This window comes from Heloderma suspectum, chromosome 6, assembly GCF_057233095.1.
Source record: "Heloderma suspectum isolate Gila_16-S chromosome 6, 16-S_ref, whole genome shotgun sequence".
NCBI classification, from domain to species: Eukaryota; Metazoa; Chordata; class Lepidosauria; order Squamata; family Helodermatidae; genus Heloderma; species Heloderma suspectum.
In genome coordinates, this window is record NC_139463.1 from 58,607,080 (window position 1) to 58,625,762 (window position 18,683).

The window sequence follows — 18,683 nt, forward strand, 5'->3', positions numbered from 1 at the left end:
GAGGGTTCAGAGGAGGGCAACAAAGAAAGTACTCTTCAAGTACTAGAAAGTTTGTCACAGAGAGGAAGGCAGGGATCTCTTCTCAGTCATCCCAGAATGCAGGACACAGAATAATGGGCTCAAGTGACAGGAAGCCAGATACTGGCTGAACGGCAGGAATAACTTCCAGACTTTTAGAGCAATATGACAATGGAGCCAATTACCTAGGGAGGAAAGGGCTCTCCCACACTGGAGGCCTTCAAGACGAGGCTGGAAGCCAACTGTCAGGGATGCTCTGACCTGATTCCTGCACTGAGCAGGGGCTTGGACTCGTTGGTCCTGTAGGCCCCTTCCAACCCTACTGTTCTATGATTCCATGAATTCCGTCCAGCAGGGAGGTAGTCGGACATGTGGCAATAAGTGCAATACATGGGATAGCCTCCTCCCCACTTCTGGCTTTCTACCTTTATCACTGGGTTTCTTTTCACTATTTCGGTGTGTTTTCCCTTGAAAACTTAGTTGTTTCCTATGAGAAGGTGGGGAAATTATTCATAGTTATTTATTTACATTTACTTATGATAACTATGGAGTTAGGAGGGAAGAGTTCTATCATTCTACAGTTCTGTCATTTTTTCAGATTATGCACTTTCTTCAAAGGAGATGTGGAGGTGACACAAATCACTATACATTAAAACACATTTTCTTCAACTTTGGAGTATCATGCTCCAATTGCTACAACAACTGATCAACTAATCAACAACTAATGCCAAACCAACCGAGGGTGGAAACATGGTGTTTAAAAAAACTATGCATAGAAAGGTGAGCCAATGCAAACATCAAAGTATATTATTATTCTTTTATTATTCCAACAGAAGGGTTCTTCAGGAAATGGTGAATAGTCTGAAACCTAGTAAACCACCAAATTATGCAATCCCCAATGGTTTTTATGCAGCAAATATTCATAGGTGAAATGTCTGTCTCTTCTCCTAGCCCATGATCTTCCCACCCCATGCTAACCCCAGTTTGCTCTGCCCTTTTTCAAGCCTCTGAATGCTTGAGCTACCCGTACAGTTAGAAGTTGTCCCTTCTGGACAACAATCACATCTGTAGCAGCAAACCAGCTTTCCCTCTCGAACTTTTCTCAGGTGCCCTCAAGAACCCCCCTCCACACACCTCGCAGGGGGAGACACCTAAAAGGGGAGAGAGCGCTTTAACATGAAATGGATAGTGCACTAAAAAGCACTTGGAGTTACTTGACAGCGTTTCCCATTACACAATGGATAGGATCACCATTTTAGACAGTCAAAATATTTCCTGCCTCTCCAGGGTTTCAGGTAGGGGTCTGTTTCCAGCCGTATCTGGAGATACCAAGGACTGAACCTGGGATTTTGCATGCAAAGATGGTCCTTTCTCACTGGACAAGGACCCCACCCTGGACTCAATAGGCTTTTTGTCTTATCTAGAAAAGACCTTCCATTCTCAATAGGGGTGTACGTAACCGCCCAGAGAGCTTCGGCTATTGGGCAGTATAGAAATGAAATAAATAAATAAATAAATAAATAAATAAATAAATAAATAAAACCCCACTTACCTGGCTACGCTGGGTTCCGCAGGTGGGGAGAGGTGCTCCATCCCTCCCCCCGGAATCCTGGCCTGCCAGCTTTGCTCCACGGCCAAGCCGCGGAGCTGTTGGCCGGCTCCGGCTGCCCGCAGCCAGACATCCGGCCGCTGGGCAGCCCTGCAGGGATGCAAATGGCGGCTGTCGTGGCTGCCACCATTTGTGTCCCTGTAGTGAGCTGTGATAGGCTATGTAAATACTTACATAGCCTATCACGGCAGGGGGTGTAGCAGAAATCAGAGTCAGAGAGACCACGGAGTAAAGAAAAATGAGTATTCTTTATTTAACGCGCGGGCTTAAGGCTGGAATCTTTTCCAAAGAGCCAAAAGCCCAGAGGCATAGCCACACATTACTTTTATAGAGATGATGACACACAAGCGACCCTTTCTCCCACCCCCTCTCCTGTGGTTTTACAGTTGGTACAGTTGTTTATAGTACAGGAAATGGGCCATAGGACATTCTATCTTGAGAACAAGGATACAGTCTTGCAGTAAGCAAAAAGGCAAAATCATGACTGTGTTGTGCAATTCGGCTTGGTGACCGGGGAAGTCTCTACATTGCTGTTCCTGCCAAACTATGCTAGCTCAGCAAGAACATGAGACCACTTAGTCTGACCCCCGACATGGCTGCTACAGGGGGAAAAAAACCCAGCGTAGGCAAATGGCGGTAGCTGCCGCCATTTGTGTACGCTGGGTTTCCCCCCCCCCCGCCGTGATAGGCTACGTAAATACTTACATAGCCTATCACAGCCTCCGCAGGTACGCAAATGGCATAAAAAAGTATTTACGTAGCCTATCATGGCTGAAGAGGAAGAAGCGAATGGCGGCCACAGGATGGCTGCCATTCGCACAGCAGCGCGGACGGGAGCAGGTAAGTGCTCTGCTTCATGCACCTTTTGTGGGGTGGGGCAGTGGGCACTTTGTCCCGCGTGCCTTTCGTGCAATGCGGGGGTGGGGGCTTCGTTCTGTGGCAGTTTTCGGGGGGCCGAATGCACTGGCATTTGGCCTCACTGAGATCCTTTGCAGAATTCTCTGACATCCTTAGTTCTCAAGCCATAGAACCATAGAATCAGTTCTCCCATGTCATTCACTTCAACCCCTCCTGTGCAGCCCACACAATTGCATCAGAGTGAACGATGAAGTCTTGCCAGGGGGGTCTAATGGATCCATCTGTCCAATGTTGGTGTGAGCAAAAGATTCATTTGGGAAGAAACTCCAGTTCACAAAATCATATCTCTCTCCCTTTGTAAAGAAAGAGACTTCATCTCCAACACTGAACATTCCTCAAAGTGACAAGAATCTGAAATGGAAGAGACATTTGGAAAATGGGATAAGTTTGAGTGGGCTCCATTGTTTAGTTTAAGACTAAAAATGCAAATTCCATGGTTTAACTATGCACCGTGTGAAGAAGTACTACCTTTTATCTTTTCCGAATCTCCCACCAATCAGTTTCATGGGGTGACCCCGGGTTCTAGTATTTTGAGAGAGGGAGAAAAACATCTCCCTATCTGCTTTCTCCACATCATGCATAATTTGGTACACCTCTGTCTTGTCTCCCTTTACTCCCCTTTTTTCAAGCTAAACAATCCCAGATGTTGTAACCTTCCTTCATAGGGGAGATCCTCCAGCCTCTTGATCATTTTAGTTGGCTATTTCTGCACCTTTTCCAGCTGTACAATATCTTTTATTGCCACTTTTATTCTCAATTCCTTTTCTAATTATGCCAAACATGGAGTTTGCTTTATTTAAACCAGCCACAAATTGGGTTGACATTTTCATCCAGCTGTCCACCACAACCCCAAGATCTTTTTGTTGGTTGGTCACTGCTAGTGCAGGTCCCATCAGATATACTTGAAATTGGCATTTTTTGTCCCAACGTGCATCACTTTGCATTTGCCTACATTGAACCTCATTGCCATTTCGATGCCCATTCTCCCAGTTTGGAGAGATCCTTTTCGAGCTCCTCACAATTCCTTTTTGTTTTAGCCGCCCTAAATAATTTGGTGTCATCGGAAAACATGGACAGTTCACTGCACATTCCTTTTTTCCAGATAATTTATGCACAAGTTGAATAGCACTGGTCCCAATACAGATCCCTTTGGGACCCCACTATTCACATCCCTCCATTGGCACAATTTACCATTTATTCCTACTCTCTGCTTTCTGTTCTTTAACCAGTTACTGATCCATAAGTAACTGCTGTCCTCTTATTCCATGACTGCTAGGTTTGCTCAGGAGTCTTTGATGAGAGACTTTGTCAGAAGCTTTTTGGAAGTCCATTTTGTTGCATTCTCTTGATCACCCCAGTCTACATGTTTACTGACACTCTCAAAGATCTTTCAAGGTTAGTGAGACAGGATTTACCTATGCAGAAGCAGTCTTGATTCTTTTCCAGTGGGGCTTGTCCTTCTGTTGTTGTTGTTCAGTCGTTCAGTCATGTCCGACTCTTCATGACCCCATGCACCATAGCACGCTAGGCCTTCCTGTCCCACGCTCTCTCCCGGAGTGTGCTCAAGTCTGTATTCATTGTATCAGTGATGCTGTCTAGCCATCTCATCCTCTGCCGTCCCCTTCTCCTTTTGCCTTCAGTCTTTCCCAGCATCAGGGTCTTTTCTACGGATGTGGGAGAATTTCTCGCTGAAACTTCAGGGGGCCGAATGCCAACGCATCCAGTCCTCCGAAGGTTGTTCGTGGAGAAATTCTCCACCCCCCCGCCTCCGCCCACCCCCGGGATGGGACTTACCTTTCACGAATGTCCCTCCCGGCGGCAGGTCCTGGCGGCGGTTCGGCAGGTCTTCGTCAGGGGCGGGGGCGGCAGCCGGTCTTTCGACCGGCTGCCGCCGCTGCCATTACAAGAAAAGTAAAAAAAACAACAACGCCCCTATGATAGGCTACGTGACGATTAACGTAGCCTATCATGGCTAGATTTGCAAAGTCAGCCATGATAGGCTACGTTAATCATTACGTAGCCTATCACGGGTGACTTTAAAAAAAAAAAAAAAGCCCGTACGGATAATGGCGGCCCCCATAGGGAGCCGCCATTCACGTTCCTTATTTGGTCCCTGTAGTCGATGTAAAGATTTACGTAGACTACGGCGAAAATAAGGGCAACACAAATAGTGTTGCCCTTATTTTCGCCGTAGTCTACATAAATCTTTATGTAGACTACAGGGACCAAATAAGGAATGGGAATGGCGGCTCCCAATGGGGGCCGCCATTTGCGTATGCGCTTTTTTTTTTCTTTCAAAGTCACCCGTGATAGGCTACGTGACGATTAACATAGCCTATCACGGCTGACTTTGCAGATCTAGCCGTGATAGGCTACGTTAATCGTTACGTAGCCTATCACAGCGGCGTTTTTTTTTTCTTTTGAAGTTCGTGGCCGGGGAGACGGGGCGCTTCTCCCCGGCCTGAATTTCGGCCGGGCGAGTCAGGAAGCCTCCCCCCCTGGCCTGAACTTCGGGGGGAGCAGCGAAGCACCTCCCCCCCACCGCGAAGCACACTGTGAGACCAGGTAAGTGACTTTCGTACACTCCTAGTCTTTTCCAGAGAGTTTTCTCTTCGCATTAGGTGGGCAAAATATTTCAGCTCCAGCTTCAGTATCTGTCCTTCCAATGAGCACTCAGGGTTGATTTCCTTTAGGATGGACTGATTTGACCTCCTCGCAGTCCAGGGGACTCGTAAGAGTCTTCTCCAGCACCACAGTTCAAAAGCATCAATTCTGCGGCACTCAGCCTTCCTTATAGTCCAGCTCTCACAGCCATACATTACTACTGGGAAGACGATAGCTTTGATTATACGGACCTTTGTCGGCAAGGTGATGTCTCTGCTTCTTACTATGCTGTCTAGTTTTGCCATGGCTTTCCTCCCATGAAGCAAGCATCTTTTAATTTCATGGCTACAGTCACCATCTGCGGTGATCTTGGAGCCCAAGAAAATAAAATCTGTCACTGCTTCCATTTCTTCCCCTTCTATATGCCAGGAAGTGATGGGGCCAGATGCCACAATTTTTCATGTTTAAGTTTTTTTCATGTTTAAGTTTTTCAAACCAGCTTTTTCACTCTTCATTTTCACCCTCAACAAGATGTTCTTTAGATCCTCTTCGCTTTCTGCCATTAGGGTGGTATCATTTGCATATCTGAGGTTGTTGATAATTCTCCCGGCAATCTTAATTCTGACCTGTGATTCATCCAACCTGGCGTTTCTCATGATGTACTCTGCATATAAGTTAAATAAGCAGGGCAACAATATGCAGCCTTGTTGTACTCCTTTCCCAATTTTGAACCAATCGGTTGTTCCATGTCCGGTTCTTACTGTTGCTTCTTGACCCTCGTACAGGTTTCTCAGGAGACAGGTAAGGTGGTCTGGTACTCCCATCTCTTTAAGAATTTGCCACAGTTTGTTGTGATCCACACAATCAAAGGCTTTAACGTAGTCAATGAAGCAGAAATAGACATTTTTCTGGAATTCTCTTGCTTTCTCCATGATCCAGCGAATGTTGGCAATTTGATCTCTAGTTCCTCTGCCTCTTCGAAACCCAGCTTGTACTTCCGGTAGGTCTTGGTTCCCATACTGCTGAAGCCTAGCTTGTAGGATTTTGAGCATCACCTTGCTGGCATGTGAAATGAGTGCAATTGTACAGTAGTTTGAACACTCTTTGGCATTGCCCTTCTTTGGAATTGGAATGTAAACTGACCTTTTCCAGTCTTGTGGCCACTGTTCAGTGTTCCAAATTTGTTGGCATATTGAATGCAGCGCTTTAACAGCATCATCTTTTAGGATTTTAAATAGCTCAGCTGGAATACTGTCAGCTCCGCTAGCTTTGTTGTTACTAATGCTTCCTAAGGCCCACTTGACTTCACTCTCTTGGATGTCTGGCTCAAGTTCAGTGACCACACTATCATGGCTATCAGGGGCATTAAGATATTTCCTGTATAGTTCTTCTGTGTATTCCTTCCACCTCTTCTTAATCTCATCCGCTTCTTTTAGGTCCCTGCCTTCTTTGTCCTTTATTATGCCCGTCTTTGCACAAAACTTTCCCTTGAGATCTCCGATTTTCTTGAAGAGATCTCTAGTCTTTCCCATTCTGTTGTTTTCCTCTATTTCTTTGCATTGTTCATTTAAGAAGTCTATAGTTTCTCAGGCACTCTGTCTATCACGTCAAATCCCTGAAACCTATTCCTCACCTCCACTGTACGTTCTTCAATTGAAGGCGAAATTTTGCAACAAGAAACTCATGATCTGAGCCACAGTCAGCTCCAGGTCTTGTTTTTACTGACTGTATAGAGCTTCTTCATCTTTGGCAGCAAAGTATATAATGGCCACTGGAGGGGCTCATCTTCCGGTGTCATATCTTTTAGCGTTGTGATACGTTCCATGGGGTTTTCTTAGCAGGAATACTGGAATGGGTTGCCATTTCCTTCTCCAGTGGACCACATTTTGTCAGAGCTCTCTGCCATGACCTGTCCATCTTGGGTGGCCCTGCATGGCATAGCTTATGGCTTCACTGAGTTACACAAGCCCCTTCGCCACAGCGAGGCAGTGATCCCTGAAGGGGATGTCCTTCTAGAGGCTTCCTATTTTTAACTTTAATAATGTCTTCAACCAATTTACCTTGTTAAGCTAACTGGCCAGAAATTTCCCAGATCACCCCGGATCCCTTTTTAAAAATTAGTGTTACATTGGCCATCCAGTCTTCTGCTACAGAGACTGATCTTAGGGACATGTTGCATATCTTGGCTAGAAGATCAACCATTTCATATTTGGGGTTTTTGAGAAGTATTTGCCTCAGTTCCTCAGATTTCCTTCCTGAAAACATCAGTTCAGGCACAGGTATCTGTCCTATATCTTCTGCAGTGAAGGCAGATGGAAAGAATTCATGCAGCTTCTCTGCAATCTCCTTGTTCTCATTTATTTCATAAATAAATAAATTCATTTATTTTACTACCATAGCCAGGTAGGATCTGGTCCATGCAGACTTTGCGGGGTGGCGGGGGCGATTGCTCCATTCCGCCATGGATTCTGGGCGGCCAGAGTCCAAAAATCTGGCCTCACTGAAGTCCGTGGTGGTATTCTCCGCCATCCCTAAGACACACAGCTCATATGCTATGGTTCCTCCAAGCATCACTGAGCATGGCTCTGCCAGACCCAGCTCCTCCCTTTTCCCAGTCACCAATCTGGACTAATGAACTTTGGCATGAGCTCAGACTCCATCTTGGATTTAGCTCCTCAGGTCCACACAGGCCCAAGCCCGGAACTTGACAACTCCAGTCCAATCTCAGAGCCTGTCTGCCCCACAGAGAAGAAGTTAAAACATTTCCCCCCTCTACCCACTGTGCAAAGGGAGCTGAGTGCTGTGGGGCTGTGGCTATTTTGCCACTCTGGAATTGTGGAAATGACAGTAATTTCTGATGAACCCCCATGGATTTCCACCCACCCAACCAAGAACAACGAAATCCAGGAGAAAACATGCTTCATATAAATATGTCCTGGGCCCTTCCATGTGGGGCGGGGTGGTGTCTGATGACTTGAGGGATGATCATTTCTGGCTACGCTCGAATTCCCTTCCGGCACCTGTATATTCAGCTCTTCTTCCGGTTCTGCCTGGTCGCTGACCTAGGAGGGAAGGTCTCTCTGTGCCGCTGATGATTTTGCTGCTGCTGCTCTGGATGGTGCCTCAGTCCACCCAGAGGATGCTGAGGACCACCTGCCTCTTGATCAGGCCTAAGGAACTGCAAGCCTATCACACCCCCGGAGACCTCCTTGTCGGAGGGAAATTACCGGTTGGCGTGAATTATTATGAAGAGACTCAGGACTTCAGTGGTTTAGCACCACCAGAACTCTGCACTTCTGCTTTGTGAGTGTCCACAAGAGGGTTCTGGGACAGATGTTTGCCTGCGTTGCTTAGAGGGCTCCTTCCAGGCTGATCCTAATTTGGCTTCAACCTGTAATGAGAAGCAGAGACTTGGGGGTCCTTCTCCGGCTGCATGGCAACATAGGAAGCTACAGTATACCAAGTCAGACCCTTGGTCCATCGAGCCCGGTATTGTCAGCACTGACTGGCAGCAGGAGCTCTCCAGGGCAGCAGCGGCTCTCCAGGGTTTCAGTCAGGACATTTTCCTGCCTTTTTTGGAGAAGCTGGGCATTGAACCTGGGACCTCCTGCATGTAAAGGATGCAAAGGATGCAAAGCTTGTGCTCTGTGGCACTGAGCTATGTATGGCCCCATTCTAAGCCCAAGCATAATTCCTCTTTCCTTCTCTGGCAAGGTCAATAGCACGATGGTAGTGACACAGAACCCTGGGAACTATCCTGTCCAGAGACTGGGGGAGCCAAGCTCTGCTGTTGCATCTACTGCTGCAAGGCGAAATATGTGGAAAGAGGTGTGTGTGTGTGTGTGTGTGTGTGTGTGTGTAAGGCAGAGAAGGGGCACTTGGAAGCTGGGATCTGTGCATTCAACCAATAGGTTGGGAGGACACTTCATACTTTGTTCCACCAGTATTGAAGTTGCTGGATTGTGTCCTCCTTGTAACTGCGTTAGGAATAAATAATTTTCAGAGTCTTGAGGCAGAAGAACCTGGCTTTGCATTCCCCTCCTCTGAATCGAACTGAGGGTGGGGGTGACCTGGGGAGGGTTGGCCATCATATATCTGCTTCCTCGCAAACTGGGAGAACAGGTCCCCTGCCCCTAGGGGCTGTTTGGTGCAAGGACGGTAGGAAGAGCGAAACAAAGGTTGAGGTTCATGTTAAGAGTTTCATAATGACCTAGAAATGCCCACCTTTCCTCAGACTTCATGTAAGACAGGGTTGGGGAAGGTTGATTTCTAGGTCAGCTGAAGTAGATGAGGAAACATCTGCCTCCAACCATATATTAAATTAGATTAGATTAGATTAGATTAGATTGTATTGGAAAAGTTACACTTGGGGTCTACTTAGAGGTCCCCCACCCCGCTTATAAGTTGGATTCAGCACTGCTGCTTGGGTGATCCCTCAACTGTTTTGAAAAGAAAAGTGCTCTTGTGTTTCCTCTCAACAGCACTGAGAAGAGAAGAGAACCTCATATGAATGAATGGATGACGTTATTGACTAAGTCTCCTGACCATTTCAAGGGAATCTATCATAGTATTCTCATAGTATTAACACAGCACTGCATGCAATTTTTATTTTTGCAAAGAGAAGCTGATACCCCCCTGCAGAGAATGTAACTGATTAAGCCTGACTCGGACTCAACGAGAGGGGCTTAAAAGCTTTACATTGGATTTTGGACTCTCAATTTTTATCGTTGTGGGAAAGGAATCTCCTAGTGGTGTTTGAGGGGGGTTGGAAAAAATATTTTTATTCTGAGCTGTTAGATATTGATTTAATACTGATCTTTAGTTTTTCTTGTGTTTACCATTTTTACTCATTATTGATATTGATAATTCTCTTAACAATTTAGAAACATTGTTTTCCAGCTAGTTGTATCATTTTACAATTCTAGCTTGACAGATAACTTGTCTGATTTTTAAATGAGAAAATCTAAACAAATCAGTCGTCCTGGAGATCATGATCCTTGCCCACGTCCAAACAGAGTAAGATTGTGAGTTCTTTTTCAACACTGGAGAATCAGCTTCGAACGTGAGTTGTTCATCAAGATTTGCCTTCTGCTAGGTACTTTCCAATCCATTCAGCTGACATTCAAGACCAGGAGACCTTTCAATCCTCCAAGGAGCTAGTTAATTTGAAGCTGTCAACTGGTTTTGCTCCAACCTCCCCGCCCCTCAGCCCTCTGCTTGGTTGCTACCAAAGCAACCAAGCCCTGAAGACTGGCAGGCCTTTAGATATTTAAATTTAAATGAATTTTGTTCTCCTGAAACAAATGCTATCCACCTACATGTTGTTGTTCAGTCGTTAAGTCGTGTCCAGCTCTTTGTGACCCCATGGACCATAGCAAGCCAGGCCTTCCTGAGCATTAATGAAGGTTGAAGTGGATTTAGTCACTCAGGATGAGGTAGAGAACCCCTTGTCAGTAGGTCCTAACATGAGGCAGATTCAGGCAGAAGTTAACATACAGCCCCCAAAGAGAATCTATATTTAAAAAGGAAGATCCAGTGTATGGGTTCAAATGGGGCACTTGCCTCCTCTAGTGATAGATTAGAGTTGATGTCTCCAATATAAGGCTGTGCTGTAAATCTGTGTTTTTTTATAGGATGGTGATGCTTTGTGAATTGGCAAATTAATCCTTTTATGAGGAGTTTTCTCTCAGGGATCGTGAAGGATTGCTGGTTTCACCCCAATAACCCTGCAAGGTAGACCAGGCCAATCTCGGCCACCAGATTCCCTTAAATTAACCCAGTAGCTCCCTTCCCGGCCAATAGGCACTGTAGTCAGCACTGAAGTTATTCAGGACACACCGCACCAACTGGAAGTTGGGTAAAAATGTATTAGGGGGAAGTTACAAAGAGGAAGGAATAAGGAGTGGTGGTCAGTTGTACAAGGAATTACAAGCAGGATACAAAACTCTAAGTGAAACCAGAAACACCAGACACGAAGGCACACACTCCCACGTGCAAAACAAGAAAGCTAGCTGGGCTCCCCTATACATACCAAAGTATGGGCCTCCCAGGATCGCCATTGACCAGCAGCACACCCTAGTACCGTCAGGACCGAGGAGAGACACCCGCCGCTTCTCTAGCCCTCCTTTCATTGCCCAGCCCTAGCAATCCAAGGCAAGTTCGAGGCACCCAATCCAAACCCAGGCCTGGGACATCCGACTCACCCTCCAAAGAGGTTGCATCTTCCCACCAGGCATGGCTGTTATCATTTTCCCAAGTAGCCAGGCAAATCGTGGCCTTGAGCTGCAGGCTCACACGCAGCTGAAAACAACCAACCTCCAGGTGGCTGCTGCACACGTGAATACCCCAGCAGCCCTCATGGCTCCTACTCAATTAACCCATTCTTGACATCCCCCCCTTTAAAAGAAGAGGGCTCGGGGGACAATTTCCCTACTCTCTATTTCCCCCCCATCACAGATTTTAAATAAAATACATGTTACAGAAAAGAAACGAAAACCAGATTCGAAAACTCTCCCACGGGCTCCTCCAGAGAAGACCAACAGCCTAGGCTCGCTGATCAGGAGTCCCGTCTCCTGACACCTGGCTCAAATCATGAACATGGGAGAGGCTGTCAGCCAAAATGTTCTTCTTGCCCTGGATGTGAGAGGCAGTAAAATGATAGTCCTGTAGGGCTAGGCTCCAGCACAATAGCTTCCGGTTTGACCCCTTCACTGGATCCAGCCAGCACATTGGGGAACAGTCAGTCTGTAGCTGGATCTTTCGGCCCCTTAAATAAGGATGGAGCTTGTCTAAGGCCCACACAATGGCCAGACACTCTTTCTCCACAGTAGCCAGCTTCCCTTCTCAAGGCAATATGTTTTTACTCAAATAGACTACTGGGTGGAGTTCTTGGTCTGGCCCTTCCTGTGGAAGGACTGCCCCCCCCCCCCGTGAGGCATCTGTCTGAAGGACAAAAGGGGCCTCAAAATCAGGGGCCTGAAGAATGGGATAGTCCACCAACTTAGCTTTCACCTGATCAAAAGCCTGTTGACAGAATGCTGTCTACGTCACTTGTACAGGTTGTTTCTTTTTACAAAGGTCCGTCAGAGGGGCAGCCAGGTCACTGACATGGGGCACAAATTGCCTATAATGTCCAGCCAACCCCCAAAAGGACTGAATCTGCTTCTTGGGGTTGGGCACCAGCCAACTCTGAATGGATGCTATTTTGGCATCAAGGGGTTTAATGGTGCCTCCTCCCACCCGATGGCCTAAGTAGGTTCCTAGGCCAAAGTGACATTTCGAGGCATTCATGGTCAGGCCAGCCTCCTAAATATGCCCAAACGGCATATTGGTGGACATGTTCCCGATGGGATTCCCAGGTCTGGCTGAAAATGGCCACATCGTCCAGGTACACACATGCGGAAGCCCCCAGCCCATTCAGCTAGGGATGTACGAAAATCACTTACCTTTCGTGGATTCTGCTGATGGGGGGGGGGAGGCGTTCCGTCCCTCCCCCTGGAATCCTGGATGGGGGGGAGGTGCTTCGTTACTCCCCCCCAGAATCCTCCGTGGCCGGCTGTGCTCTACGGCAGCTCCGCAGAGCAGCAGGCCAGGCCCAGCCAGGCCAGAGCCATCTGCAGCCGGATTTCCGGCCGTGGAGGGCTCTGGGTAAAAAAACAAAAATAAAAAAAAACCACGTATGCAAATGGCGGCGGCTACGGCCGCCACCATTTGCGCTCCTTGTTTTTGGCCGTTTTTAACCAAATAAATATTTACGTAGACTATGACGGAGAAAATAAGGGGAACGCAAATAGCGTAGCAGACGCTATTTGCGTTCCCCTTATTTTCACTGTCTTAGCCTACGTAATTATTTACATAGACTAAGATGGCCCAAAATAAGGAACACAAATGGCAGCGACCATAGCCCCCGCCATTTGCATACGCCTATTTTTTTTTTAACCCAGATGTTTTAGGCTACGTAAAAACTTACGTAGCCTATCATGTCTGTGTAAAAAAACCCCTGCAAATGGCGGCAGCGGCACCAGTCGGAAGACCACCGCCACAGCCGCCGCAGCCGCCGCCACCCGGAAGATCTGCCCCAGGTAAGTCTCGTCCCGGGGGGATCTGTGGGGTGGGGTGTGGTGGCAGGCCGTTCTGCCACAGATTTCGGGGGGCCAAATGCACTGGCATTCAGCCTCCCCGAGATCCGTGGCGGAATTCTCTGCCATCCCTACATTCAGCAACCCGTTAGTTAGCCTTTGAAACATAGCTGAAGCCCCTTCAAGACAACACGGCTGTTATCATTTTCCAAATTTGCTGGGCAAATCATGGCCTTGAGCTGCAGGCTGAGACACAGCTAGGGATGTCAGAGAATTTCTCCACGAATCTCGGGGAGGCCGAATGCTAGCGCATTCGGCCCCCCGAAATTGGTGGAGAAACGATGTGCCCCCCCCCGGGATGGGACTTACCTTGCTCGAATGTCCCTGGCGGCAGCGGCTCCGGCGGAGGTTAGGTGGCGGTGGCGGCCAGTCTTCCGACCGGGTGCCACCACCGCCATTTCCAAGTAAAAAAAAACAAAAAACAAACAAACGTGATAGGCTACGTAAAGATTTACATAGCCTATCATGGCTAGATTTTTAAAAAACACCATGATAGGCTACATAAATGTTTACATAGCCTATCACGGGTGACTTTGAAAAAAAAAAAAAGCGCGTACGCAAATGGCGGCCCCCATGGGCACCGCCATTTGCGTTCCTTATTTTGGCACGTGTAGTCTACGTAAAGATTTACATAGACTACAGTGAAAATAAGGGCAACGCAAATAGCTTGCCCAAATAAGGAACATAAATGGCGGCGCCCATGGGCGCCGCCATTTGCGTACATGCTTTCCCCTCCCCCCAAAGTCAGCCGTGATAGGCTATGTAAGGATTTACGTAGCCTATCACGGCTGACTGCAGGGACGCAAACGGCAGCGGCTACGGCCGCCGCCATTTGCATCCCGGCCAGCCAGGACGATTCGCGTCTGGAGGGACCGGGCACCTCCCCCCCGGCCAGAATTTCTGCGGGGAGGAACGGAGCGCCTCCCCCCCATCCAGGATTCCAGAGGGAGGGACGGAATGCCTCCCCCCCCACCATCAGCAGAATCCATGAATGGTAAGTGATTTTCGTACATCCCTAGCTGAATGGGCTGGGGGCTTCCGCCTGCGTGTACCTGGACGATGTGGCCATTTTCAGCCAGACCTGGGAATCCCATCAGGAACATGTCCACCAATATGCCGTTTGGGCGTATTCAGGAGGCTGGCCTGACCATGAATGCCTCAAAAGGTCACTTTGGCCTAGGAGAGGGCGTCTCCCCCACACCGCGAAACAACCTGCGGGACCAGGTAAGTGACTTTCGTCCATCCCTACAATTTACTGCCTCAGGCTATTCAGAAGCCTGTGGTGTGGCTATTCCTTTTGAAACCTCCCATGTATCCATAGAAAGTACTATGGCAGACCCCAGTGGCAGAGACCTATTTATGAAAGGCGCCATAGAAAGTACAAAGTATACATTTGCCACTTTGTACTCCCCAAATTCAAATCAACATACTTTTTTATGTGACAGTTTGCAAAAATTAGCGGTATTTCAACAAGGTGTAACAATTATAGGGGGAATTTCAACATAGTAAGTGATCCAGCTCTGGACAGAACTTGCTTTGGGGATGAGTGCAGGAACACCACTATGTCCTCATTTAGGGACCTTTTGGCTGCATTTAAATTAATAGTTTCTTAAATATAGGATCCTGAGATTATGCATACTTTGCCCATCACTATCAAACATATACTAGAATAGACCATCTCTTCATTTCTTTGACTCATGCCTCTTTCTTCCATCATAAGCACAGAGATCTGTCAAAAAAGGGTATCAGATCATTCAGCTATAAGTCTCAACATAAACCCTTGTTTACACTGATCCTCTGTTGCAACGAACTCTGTTACAAGGGGCATTTGTATAAGTGAATTGACAGCAATTCAGAAGGTTTCAATACGAAAAAAAGAAACACTTTTGTCAGAAATAAAACTTCTGGAAATGAAACACAACAAATAAGGTGGGGCAAAGAATTACCATCTTCTTTCACAAAGAAGAATGGGTCTTATAGCCCTTGAAGTAGGGAGGATTTCAACATCACTCGTTTGCCTTCAAGAAAAATACTGTGTATTTGGGGGATAGAAGCTCTAAATTGCTAGCCTATGAGCTGAAACACCACAACCTAAGAAATGTTATTTGCTCAATTAAAGACAATCAAAATTCATTGGTTTGTGGGACTATACAGATCAGTAATCAATTTGTGCAATTTTATTCAGACCTGTATTCTAACCCAGATCCTGATGTCACTAAGGGTGCAATCTGATGGCCACGAGTCAGGGGCTATGTGGCCATGGATGGTTCAGTTCCCTGAGAACTGACCTCCACCCCCTCCCACGTTTCTTCGTAAGCGGCGTGGAGCGGCCCTGCACTTTGCACTTGGAAGAGCAGCAGAAAGCAGCAAAAACAGGGCATTCCTGGGGGCATGCCATGGCGGAGAAGTGAGAAATGCCGGTACGACACATCCTACATGTCATCCTGCTGCCACTTCCCCCTTTCCAAGGTCCTACGGCTAGAGAGCCAAAATTGGCCGTCTAGTCGCAAATGCAGGGCAGGAGAAGCAAGAGGGAATGATCCCCCTGTGCTTCTCCTGCCCTGCATTGCACTGAAGGAACCAGGTGGGGGAGGATGTGTCCACGCTGACTGGCAGTGACTCTCCAGAGATTTAGACAAGAGCCGTTCCCAACCCTGGCTGGAGATCCTGGGGATCAAACTTGGGACCTTCTGCATGAAGACTGTGTGCTCTAGCCCTGAACTCCGCCTCTTCTCTGCCTGCCTCTCCTGCTAGCTCAGCACTTCCATCCTCCCCTCCTCCATGACTGCATGCAGACTTGAAAGACTGGTTGAACAATCAATGGCTAAGGCTGAGCCTGCATTTCATCCACGGCTTTGGAACCAGAATGCAACTTCCAGACCCTTCACCAGGGGAATCTGGGAACCCCTCAGGGTGTCACAAGGAATTCATATTTATTTTTCTACTTCTTCATTCTTTCTAAAGGAGCTAACAGGCTGTTCTGCTGTTGCCCTTGGAGACACCCCCTCGAACCCTCAGGGTTCAGAAGAGAGAGGCCGCTTCCTGACAGGACTGCTCCCCCTGTTATGGCACCTTCAGGGGGAAAGGCAGGAAGTCCTAGACTAGGAGGGAACTGCCTTGTCTCAGACTGAAGAGATGGTGGCCCCTTCTCTGTCTGAGGTCTATGTGTATGAAACTCTCCACAGAGGAAGAAAATGGTTTCTGATACTCTGATGTTTCCTCACCATAGAGCACAGCCCTCCTTTTTTTGGAGGGATGAGGGAGTCTAATAGTCTCATCAAAAATAAGTACTGGAACTCTTTGGCTTCCTCACTAGAAAGTTTGCCACCCCTTCCATTTCTGAGGTGGGGAGAGGTGCGGCAAAGTTAACCTCTTGATGTCCTGAGGTAAAGCCCCCCCCCCACCTTGGACTGACTGACATGTCTTCAGATGTCCTTATAACTCCAGAACGTTGTGAGGACAGTGCAAGGAGGAAAGGGTAAGAGACCTATGTTCATGCTTGCTCCTTTTGTGCCCCATTTCTGCTCCTAAATCAAAGGTGGAGTCCTTTCTTCCTTTTCCCTGTGGGTCTCACACATACCCAGGTGTAAGGCCCTAGGCCTGTAACCAAGTTTCCAGTAGTTTTAGAGAGACTTAGCGATCCATACTGCTCTTTGCTTTGGTTCATTAGCTGGAGTTTTCTTGCTAGTGGGCCTCTCAGCTTGTAAGATGAGTCAAAGGGCGATATCTCCGCCTCAGCACTTTCCATGCTACCGAACTCTGGTACCGTTTATCTAATCAGAGCCTAGGATGTGCCTGAGAAGGGAGGCTATGTTTATGCTAAGCTAGACTCCAACTTGGATGTATGTGCTCACACTTACACAGGTGAAAGGGATGAACCTGACAACTCAGGTCAAGTCCAAGTGGCCCACAAAGAAGCAAAGAGTGATGCAAATCTGTTTTTCTCCCTCCAAAGTGCAAAGGGGGATTTTCCCTTGATTTTCACTTCTATTCCCCTTGTGACAATTCCAGTAAATCATTATATCTTATCCATTTATGCATGCTATCAGATTCTCTTGTCTGCATTGCTTCTTGTGAAGATATCCAACGTGGTGTCTTTTGAGAAAACCTTAATTTATATTTATTCCAAATTATTAATACAGCCCTCCTTATATAATGAGTATTAAAGTCTTGTTTGTTTTATCATACCACAAATAACCATGCCACCCATATCAAATTCATGTCCTCCTACTTCTAAAAGTCTTCTATTTTTCAACGTCACCCATTCCTTCATCCACATCAAGCAGCAGGCAGAAAAATAGGTTTTCAAATCTGGCAATCCCAAGCTACAATAGCGTTGCCCTTATTTTCGCCGTAGTCTACGTAAATCTTTACGTAGACTACAGGGACCAAATAAGGAACGCGAATGGCGGCTCCCTATGGGGGCCGCCATTTACGTACGCACTTTTTTTTTTTTAAAGTCACCCGTGATAGGCTCCATGATGATTAACGTAGCCTATCACGGCTGACTTTGCAGATCTAGCCGTGATAGGCTACGTAAATCGTTACGTAGCCTATCACGGGGCTTTTTTTTCTTTTTTCTTTTGAAGTTCGCGGCCGGGGAGATGGGGCGCTTCTCCCCGGCCTGAATTTCGGCCGGGCGAGGCGGGAAGCCTCCCTCCCAGCCCGAATTTCGGCTGGGCAAGGCAGGCAGCCTCCCCCCCTGGCCTGAACTTCGGGGGGAGAAGCGAAGTGCCTCCCCCCCACCGCGAAGCAAACTGCGAGACCAGGTAAGTGACTTTCGTACATCCCTAACTGCAGGTGACTGAGCATGACTGAGTTCTTAAATTTGCCAGGTTTTCTTGTCTAGTCAGAGAACTTGTGACAGCAGTGATGGGCAATTATAGATGGATCATTAGCACCCTTTTACTGATTAAGAAGGAATCCAGATAACGAGGCGCCTGTGTTAAAAGCTTAGCAGTGTGTTTCATTAGCATCATTCAAGAGAGTGCCATAAAACAATTAGTGGCATAACTGGGCCAGATGGGCCATGAGATAAGTGACAAGATACCTCTTCCCAGATAGTAAATGCAGTAAGATATGTAAGAAGAAGACAAGCCCACAGGACAGGATCATATCCAAGAAATCTTCCAAGATCACTTTGAATTCTGTTTCTGTCTTCCGGGGCATTAGCTATCCGGCCCAATTTTGTGTCATCTGCAAATTTGATCAGCATTCCCTGCACCTCCTCCTCCAAGTAATTAATGGAAACGTTGAAGAGCACTGGGCCCAGGAATGAGCTCTGCGGTACCCTGCTTGTTACCTCTCCCCAGTTGGTGAAGATCGCACTGATAAGCACTCTTTGAGTCCGATTCTGTAGCCAACTGTTGATCCACTAGATCGTTGTTCCATCTAGC

General features: G+C 47.3%; 1 long non-coding RNA gene across 1 annotated transcript; it reads right to left on the reverse strand.

Annotated features, from left to right (window-relative positions):
* Window positions 1-1,856: 1,856 nt before the first annotated feature.
* Window positions 1,857-4,484, reverse strand: LOC146340945 (uncharacterized). Its single transcript, XR_014784099.1, has 3 exons — window positions 4,340-4,484; window positions 3,961-4,209; window positions 1,857-2,896 (listed from the first exon to the last, which is right to left on the reverse strand). It is a non-coding gene; the product is annotated as an uncharacterized LOC146340945 (long non-coding RNA).
* Between the last annotated feature and the right edge of the window lie 14,199 nt (window positions 4,485-18,683).